Source organism: Malaclemys terrapin, chromosome 5 (assembly GCF_027887155.1).
Source record: "Malaclemys terrapin pileata isolate rMalTer1 chromosome 5, rMalTer1.hap1, whole genome shotgun sequence".
Taxonomy (NCBI): domain Eukaryota; kingdom Metazoa; phylum Chordata; order Testudines; family Emydidae; genus Malaclemys; species Malaclemys terrapin.
Window position 1 is genome coordinate 101,602,703 of NC_071509.1, and position 9,009 is coordinate 101,611,711.

The window sequence follows — 9,009 nt, forward strand, 5'->3', positions numbered from 1 at the left end:
GCAATCAAAATATATAGTAAATGAAAAGCATATTTATAGGTTTGAGAAAAAAAGTCAAAGCAGCTGCATTCTATAATCATTAGTAATGGTACTGGATAAGAATAGTATATGCCCCTTCCAGAATTTATTATTGTTTTTAAGGAACACAATTTCTTTGATTTAAAGGGTGGGGGGAGACAAAAACAGTTTGATTCTACTTGCCTTCAGGGGGTCTGACTTTGTTTTCATCACTCGTTGAAGGATTTAAACACTGTGTTACCAACAAGTAATATTAGCAATGGTAATTCTCATCTCAGGAGGCACTGGGAGACTATTCAATGCTGTTCAATCTTTTTTTTAAGTAATATATTTTTTTTTAGTTCTTTCTTCCAAGGGCTGCTGCATTTTCAAATACTCCCTCCCCCCAAGAACTGAGAACAGGCTCAATATAAATGATGCTATATACAAGTCTCTGCTATTGGAAAGAAGTGTTAGGATTAGGGTTAAATATGCTTTGTGTTGTTTTATTTGTAGTTTTAGTTAGCCGAAAAGTGTTAGTGTTTAAAAATGTAGTGTATTGTTGGCTGTGTTACTGAGCCAAATCATCTTTTCCTTACTCATAAGTACTCTCATTAAAATCAGATGGGCTTCTCATGTGTGTATTTTGACCACCATAAAAAGGGGCATTACCCCATTTAGCCATAGGTATTACTTTTGATTGTCTTATTATCTGAATCTTTTGTGTGAAAAACTAACACAAACTGCACAAAATAATGTATTTTTAAAACTTAACATTAAATATAAATAATCATGGTGCTTCACTTAATTTAATTCTACAAATGCACAGAGCTGAACAAATTGTTAAAACATTTCATGTTGACTAACGTATTAGACCCACACAAGCACAAAGATGCACTTTGTTACAGTCCCCTATACTGGTGCCTCCTTTTTATATTTTGGTTGAAATTCTCAAATGCAGTTCTATAAGCATAATAATAAATGAGGCTAGGTTATTGTTTGGGGTAAAGGGAAGAAGGTATACAGGGTGGGATCTGAAGTGACCTTGCACTATTGAACCAGCCCCTTGTAGCTGGAACAATCCTGGCATTGTTTCAGCCCTATAGTGGATGTTTGCACTTAGAACCCCCTCATTGTCATAGAATGTTGAGAATGTTCATCAGAAACTATGAGATATCCAGGGAAATGGAGGGTGCAGAAGGGGGGAAGAGTCACTACCATGATACATTGCTTACTTGTAATCTTCACTGTTGACTTAATTGTCCCTAAATCTCTCCTGACTCCTGACTGACCTCCCTTCCTTATCTATTCTCTAAGTCCTCTTTGCCCCTCTGTAAGCCATATATTTCTTGATAACAGTGTCAATAACCTAATGACAATGTGGAAAGCTAAATCCTTTGCCATTCCAGTTTAATTCATCTTTACATTTCTAGTCATCTTGGCTGAGATGATAGTCTGCCATTCAGAGATAAAGAAAGGAAATGAGTATTACCAATACCTTGACACACAAACCTTAACTAAAAATCTCAATAGTTACTTAGGAGCCTATGTTTAATTGAAAGTCAATGGGACTTAGGCTTGTAAATCTCTTGGGCACTTTTGAAAATTTTACCCCTTGTATAGACAAGGATAAAACTTATGCTGTTAGAACTTGTTAGCTAACGTGCTTCAAAAGGTTAATGTAGACCAGTCACACTGCTGCCTACAACACACAAAAAAACTAATTGAGTTAATACCTGGTTGGGAGCTTTGATCAACTTAGCAGGTTATTTATATTTAAATATAATAAAATTTTACGATAGAGAATATACTACCTTGTCTTTATTAGACTTTTAAACCATGACATGTTCTAACAACATACCATTAAATCCTAATGTAGATACGGCAAAATACTATGTCAGCTAAAATATATTGTTAAATTTAATGGCCCTAAACATCACAAAACCTCTCTGTTTTCGGTATTTTTCCCTTCGGGAAAGTTTTGTGAGTTTTGCCATATTAGACTAGGACTTGGAATGAAGATTATAAAGCACAAGAGTTAAATTTTTTTCTCTTATCTCTGATTTCTGGAGCTGTATGAGACTGATGTTTCTGTTTGCAGAGGTTTCATGTTTGCACTTTTTTTGTTTAAATTTACATGGGTTTTCTCTCTCCTGGAGTTTTGCTTTGAATTTCAGATTCAGAAGTAACCCCCAAATTCAAAGTGAAGCTGAAATGACCACATTGTATCTGGTTAAGGGTTCCATCACTTTTGACACAACTAGACTGATTTTGGGGCTGAACCTGAAACATTTTTGGACTACATTTTAAAATCTAGTATCAATCTCCAACCTGATCTCCTTCTTTGAGAAGGTAACAGATTTCTTAGACAAAGGAAACGCAGTGGATCTAATTTACCTCGAATTAAGTAAGGCATTTGATATGGTTCCACATGGGGAATTATTAGCCGAATTGGAAAAGTTGGGGATCAATATGAAAATTGAAAGATGGATAAGGAACTGGTTAAAGGAAGGACTACAACTGGTCATAATGAAAGATGAACTGTCAGGCTGGAGGGAGGTTACTACTGGAGTTCCTCAGGGACTGGTTTTGGGACCAGTCTTATTTAATCTTTTTATTACTGACCTTGGCACAAAAAGTGGGTATGCGCTAATAAAATTTGCAGATGACACAAAGCTGGGAGGTAGTGCCAATACAGAGAAGGACTGGGACATCATACAGGAAGATCTGGATGAACTTGTAAACTGGAGTAATAGTAATAGGATGACATTTAATAGTGAAAAGTGCAAGGTCATGCATTTAGGGATTAACAACAAGAATTTTTGTTATAAGCTGGGGACGCATCAGTTGGAAGTAACAGAGGAGAAGAAGGACCTCGGAGTATTAGTTGATCACAGGATGACTATGAGCCGCCAATGTGATATGGCCGTGAAAAAAGCTAATGTGGTCTTGGGATGCATCAGGCGAGGTATTTCCAGTAGAGATAAGGAGGTGTTAATACTGTTATACAAAGCACTGGTGAGACCTCATCTGGAATACTGTGTGCAGTTCTGGTCTCCCGTGTTTAAGAAGGATGAATTCATACTGGAACAGGTACAGAGAAGGGTTACTAGGATGATCCGAGGAATGGAAAACCTGTTTTATGAAAGGAGACTCAAAGAGCTTGGCCTGTTTAACCTAACCAAAAGAAGGCTGAGGGGAGATATGATTCCTCTCTATAAATATATCAGAGGGATAAATACCAGGGAGAGAGGAACTATTTAATCTCAGTACCAATGTGGACACAAGAACAAATGAATATAAACTGGTCATGAGGAAGTTTAGACTTGAAATTAGACGAAGGTTTCTAACCATCAGAGGAGTGAAGTTCTGGAACAGCCTTCCAAGGGGAGTAGTGGGGGCAAAAGACATATCTGGCTTCAAGACTAAGCTTGATAAGTTTATGGAGGGGATGGTATGATGGGATAGCCTAATTTTGGCAATTAATTGATCTTTGACTATTAGCGGTAAATATGCTCAATGGCCTGTGATGGGATGTTATAGGGGGTGGGATCTGAGTTACTACAGAGAATTCTTTCCTGGGTGTCTGGCTGATGAGTCTTGCCACATGTTCAGGGTTTAGCTGATTGCCATATTTGGGTTCGGGAAGGAATTTTCCTCCAGAGCAGATTGGGGATTTTTCACCTTCCTCTGCAGCGTGGGGCATGGGTCACTTGCTGGAGGATTCTCTGCACCTTGAAGTCTTTAAACCACGATTTGAGGACTTCAGTAGCTCAGACATAGGTTAGGGGTTTGATACAGGAGTGGGTGGGTGAGATTCTGTGGCCTGGGTTGTGCAGAAGGTCAGACTAGATGATCACAATGGTCCCTTCTGACCTTAAAGTCTATGATTCAATGATTCTATGATCCTTCAGAGATAGTATATTATAAAAAACTGGGCTGGGAACAATCTTACTGTAAAAACTTCAGAAAGACAAACTATTTGTAATAATAAGTAATAATTGTACCCCTTTTGGCCCAAGTGGTTACCCAATATTCAGGATAACAGTTTTTTTCTATTAGGAGAAATTGATGATGGAATCAGGTATTTCTTTGATGCAATCCTCTTTATTTACAAAGAATATATACAATATATAATATTGATTGCAAGTTTAAACAAAGGAAATGTATTGAGTATATGAGGGTCCTATATAAAGTTGAGTTTTCTGGTATATAAAGGCTTTAGAATATTATAGTAGGTAGTGCAGCTTTGTATATCTAACTTTATTATTATTATTATTATTTATTTAATAAAAGCGATAAGGAGAAGAAAAGTAGTGCTAGTATGGCCCCATGAAATGGCACAAGTAAAGTATGTTAAAGAATAAAAAATGTTACCACATCAAATCATAAGCATGACAGGACACAATATAATTGGCAGTATAAAATAAATATATTTTGTGTAAAACAGAGATAGAGAAAAAATTATACATGAAATGTTTTCTCATCGTACTGTTCATGGATTTACATCTATAAGTCAGTGCACACCGAGGCGAATGAAAATATGTCTCTTTGATATTTGGAGCATACATTTTTTTGTAGCTTCTAAAATTAAAATAATAAAGCCAGCAGATGTTATGCAATTATGTTTATACTGCCTTTGAGGAAAATGGACCAAATTCTGCTCTAAGTTACAATGAGTAACTCCATCAAACTGTGGAGTCAATGCAGTTAGTCTAGAATTGCATCTGCATTACTGAGAGCTGAATTTGACCCAAAGTATTTAAAGTGTGAAAGAAATAAATACAGGGCTAGATTCAATACAACATCCATCTGGCTTCAACACAAAGCACTCCAGCATGCTAGTTTTTGAAACATGTGCAGCTATTTCAGTTAGAAAACTAGATGCATTTTTTTAACTCATCCTCACAGAGCATAGCATGGAGCCATTAATGTTCACGTCCCAAGTGATGCGCTGAAGTGGACTCTTGCGGACTTGTAGTACATTTTTGGTTAAAATATGACAGTACTTTTGGACGGAGGATTGTGACTTAATTCACATGGTACTTTGGGTTTATCAGAAGAGGGAACATTTTTGTGGGAGCTGCTTATTAAAATATTTGCAACATAGCATTGATGGACTTTTTACAAGCTAGCTGGATGTGATTGTTGTATAATGTGTATGCAATATACTACAGTGATGATGAGGACAGTGTCAGATTGTAATACCCTTACTCACATTAGTTAGTATCTCTGTGAATAGTCCGATTGTCTTCACATGGAGTAGGATCTTATGTGAGTTAGGGTATTACAATCTAGTGGCCTAATCAAAATTGGATTTTTTTGACTTGTCTAAAGTCATATGTGAAGTATTTGAGACATCCAGGAATAAAACCCAGACTTTCTGAGTGCTAGTCCTGTGCTCAAATCATACTAGACCATTTTCTCTTTCTTTGATTTGAGATAAAAGATGGCATTCCATCCATTGCATCTATTTGATCATTCAGTGGTCTTAATTTAGCAATTTAATTGAGCATTTAATTGGGCATAATTTAGTTTTGGCTTTGCAAAGGGAAGGAGGGTTGAACTGAGATAGTGTTTTATTAAGACAAGAGCTTATGCATGATCCTCTGCACCTCGTATAGTAATTTACGCCAGTGCAGAGTGAAATAGCAGTGATTTATTAACCCAATACATTGGACCTGGTTCTGTGTTGCCCTGCACCTTGCATAGTAATTTACATCAGGGCAACGTGAATGCCAACTGGATGTAAAATGCTACCATTCTTGTTTAGAAGTGTTTTATATCCACTGGGCACTCATTTTGTACCAGTGTAAATTACAAAAGGTTACTCCTGGGGGAATTCTGTGCCACTGCACATGTGCAGAATTTATGACCCCCACAGATTTCTTTGCTTCCCTGCAGAAAGCAAAGGTAAGCCACAAGAGCGGTCATGTGACCCTCCCCAGCAGTATGTTTTGGGCAGCAGGCGGAAAGGTAAATCATTGTGGGGCAGGTAGCAGGACTGGGAAAGACCCAGCTGGTGACTCCTACCCTGTGCCAGCCTCAGCTGCTAGTCCTGGCTGGGCTGGGAGGACGGTACTTCCTCTTCCTTTGCATGGCATCCAGGGCTGGGTCAGACCCACCACCAGATTTCTCCCCCAGATGAAGGAAGCTCTGCAAACTCCACCCCTCACCCCCGCTTCCTACACCCATTGCTCCTGGGAGGGATCCCTGTACTGGGAGCTCCTCTGCCATCCGCCCAACCCCTCATATCCCTCGTATCCAGACACCCTCATACCCAGACCCTCCCACCGAGTCTCACCCTCCCACACACTCAGAACCCTCCCCTCAATGAGCCCCACTTCCCCTGCACCTGGACCACCCCGACGAGCCACCCACACCAGGATTCCCACCCCACCAAGCCCCAATCAGCTGCATCTGGACCCCCCACTCAGCCTCCCCACCTCCCTTATCCACCTGCCGAGCTCTATCTGCCCCACACTCAGACCCCCCCAACTGAGCCCCAACCATTTAATTGATGCTTCACATGGACCCCCTGCAGATTCCCATTACTGTTGCACCTAGAACCCCCCAACATGCCCCTGTACATCCAGATTCCCCTCTCACAGGATCCCCCACTGAGCCGCCCACACCCAGATTGCCCCACACAGAACCCTCTCAACCCACACCTGGATCCCCTGTCCACTAAGCCCCTCCACACATGGATCCTGCCTTGCTGAGCCTGCCTGCCCACACCTGGTGCACCTGGATCAGAGGCGCAGGGCCCTGGGGTGTTTTGGAGCAGGCCCGGTCCTTGTGCTGTATCAGGGTTGGGTGCGGCCTCACCACTGTGTCCGTGTCCCCGGGGGTGGGATGGGGGGGTGGGAGCGGCACAGCAATCTCCCACCTCTGTGCAGCGTGGCCTGTGCTCTCCAATGTCATTCTGGAGCCTCCACATTTATTTGACAATTAAAATGTGCAGAATTTTGTAGAATTTTAAAATATTGTATGCAGAATTTTTATTTTTTTGGCGCAGAATTTTTAATTTTTTGGAGCAGAATGCCCTCAGGAGTAAAAGGTGAAGAGCAACAGGGAGTCATGCCCTTATTCTCTGCATCCAGCACTATAAACAATATACTCCAAGGTTAGTTGTCAAAACCAAAGCCATAGGCTGAATTGTGCTGTGAAGTTTGCGTAAATGCAGTTTCCTTTGGCTTCAGATTGGCCTATTTTGGCCCAATATTTATTAATAGAAAATAACTGACTACAACATGCATATAATGTAGATACCTCAGAATGCCTAATGGCACCACATACAAAAGAAGAGGAAAGGGCAAACAGCATTTTGCAATAATATTAACTTTTTATTTTAAAGCAGTACAGATACATAACATGACCTTCTATTTTCCACAGCCTTTAGAATAGCATTAAAACTAGCTTGTCTTACCAACCAGCTCTAAAAATAGCATGCAGTCTCATACAAACTTCTCCTTCATCATAGCTATATATATTTGTGGAAGTCCATATATGCAAGAGGAAGTGATTTTTTTTACTGTGTAGGGACTTCTCCTGTATTCATTACAGCCAACAGTACTAGCAAAGTATACAGTAGTTTGAAATAGCATTTATTTTACCATAGATGGGATGGTATAAGTAGTAACTTAGTCACTAAGGGAGATATTAAATCATCTTATAGAATTCAGAGGTATAGTAGTATGAAATCTCCATCTCCTTGAGAAAAGTTAATGAGTGAAAATATTATTTTTCTGCATTAATCCATACTGCTATAATTTCCTTGTCTCAGTTTTAGATTTGCTCTGCATCAAATTGTTGACATCAAATACCCAGAATAACAGCTGGTACTATAGAACCATGGAGTAACATCTGGCACCACATTAGAATACTGCATGGTAAAAGAACACTGTCTTTGGTTATAACAGAAAACTAAATACTGCTATTCTCCAGATCTTGCTTTCACATTTTCTGGTCTGACAAGTGTAGGAACAATTGATCTATTTGGGGAGAACAAAGATTAAAATGAGTTAGAATTACTGTGACAATTTTTATTTCCTTACTGTTTCATCAGTTTCCCTCAGGAAGGCACCAAGAACTGAAGCCTATTCAGAGGCATTTGAATCAAGCATGATTGACCCTTGTTTCATTCTTCCATTTGTTTCAATTGCTAATTGACCAAAAATAGGTTTCTGTGGTATAACCATTTGGAATAAATTCAATAAGAATGAATAAAAGGTTAAAATACCAAAAATCAGAGAAAAAAACCACTATAAAAATTCTGCAAGGAACACCCTTTGAACCATCACAAAAATGCAAGCAATGTGTAAAAGATCAGTGCTTTAGAATCAATGAAACTAGATAAGGAAAAGTCAGGAAAACATAAGTATTCTTAAAAGTCATTTTAACACTAGCACTGAGAGAGAGAGAGAGAAGAGCTCCCAGTCTTCAGCTCAGAGGTATGTTGGCATGTTGCAAAGATGCACCCAGGGTTCATAGGAGACTATAGGAGACAGAGCATAATTTAGAGCTGCCCTAATTTACATACCAAGCAAGGCAGGCTCCTGCATAGCGCAGAATACAGGGAGCATAAATATGATTTAAAGCCATCTTCCCCCATACACCCCGTCCTCCTTACCACATGTGCAAGAATAAAGTAACTGAGAATAAGACTTATTATTTCTAAAATAACCAGGAATCAAATTTCCCTTTAGATATGCAGGCCTGAAGCCCATTGGGCCACTCATGTTTAAAAGTGATTTGGGTTTAATTCATATGTAATGCATCAAAAAGCTTCTTGTTTGTTTTCTCACAAAGTGAAGAGTACTGGGACTCTGCAGGAGGATTACTGCCACATCTGTGTCACACTCTGGAGACTTGCCTCAGTCACAGTTCTACTCTCAAACTGTAACATAAAATATTTTTAAAAAATCAAAGTGCTTGCATTTCTTTTTTCTAAAATATTTTTGCTGCTGTACTCACTTGCAAGCTCCATGTGGTAGTATAGCATGGTAATGT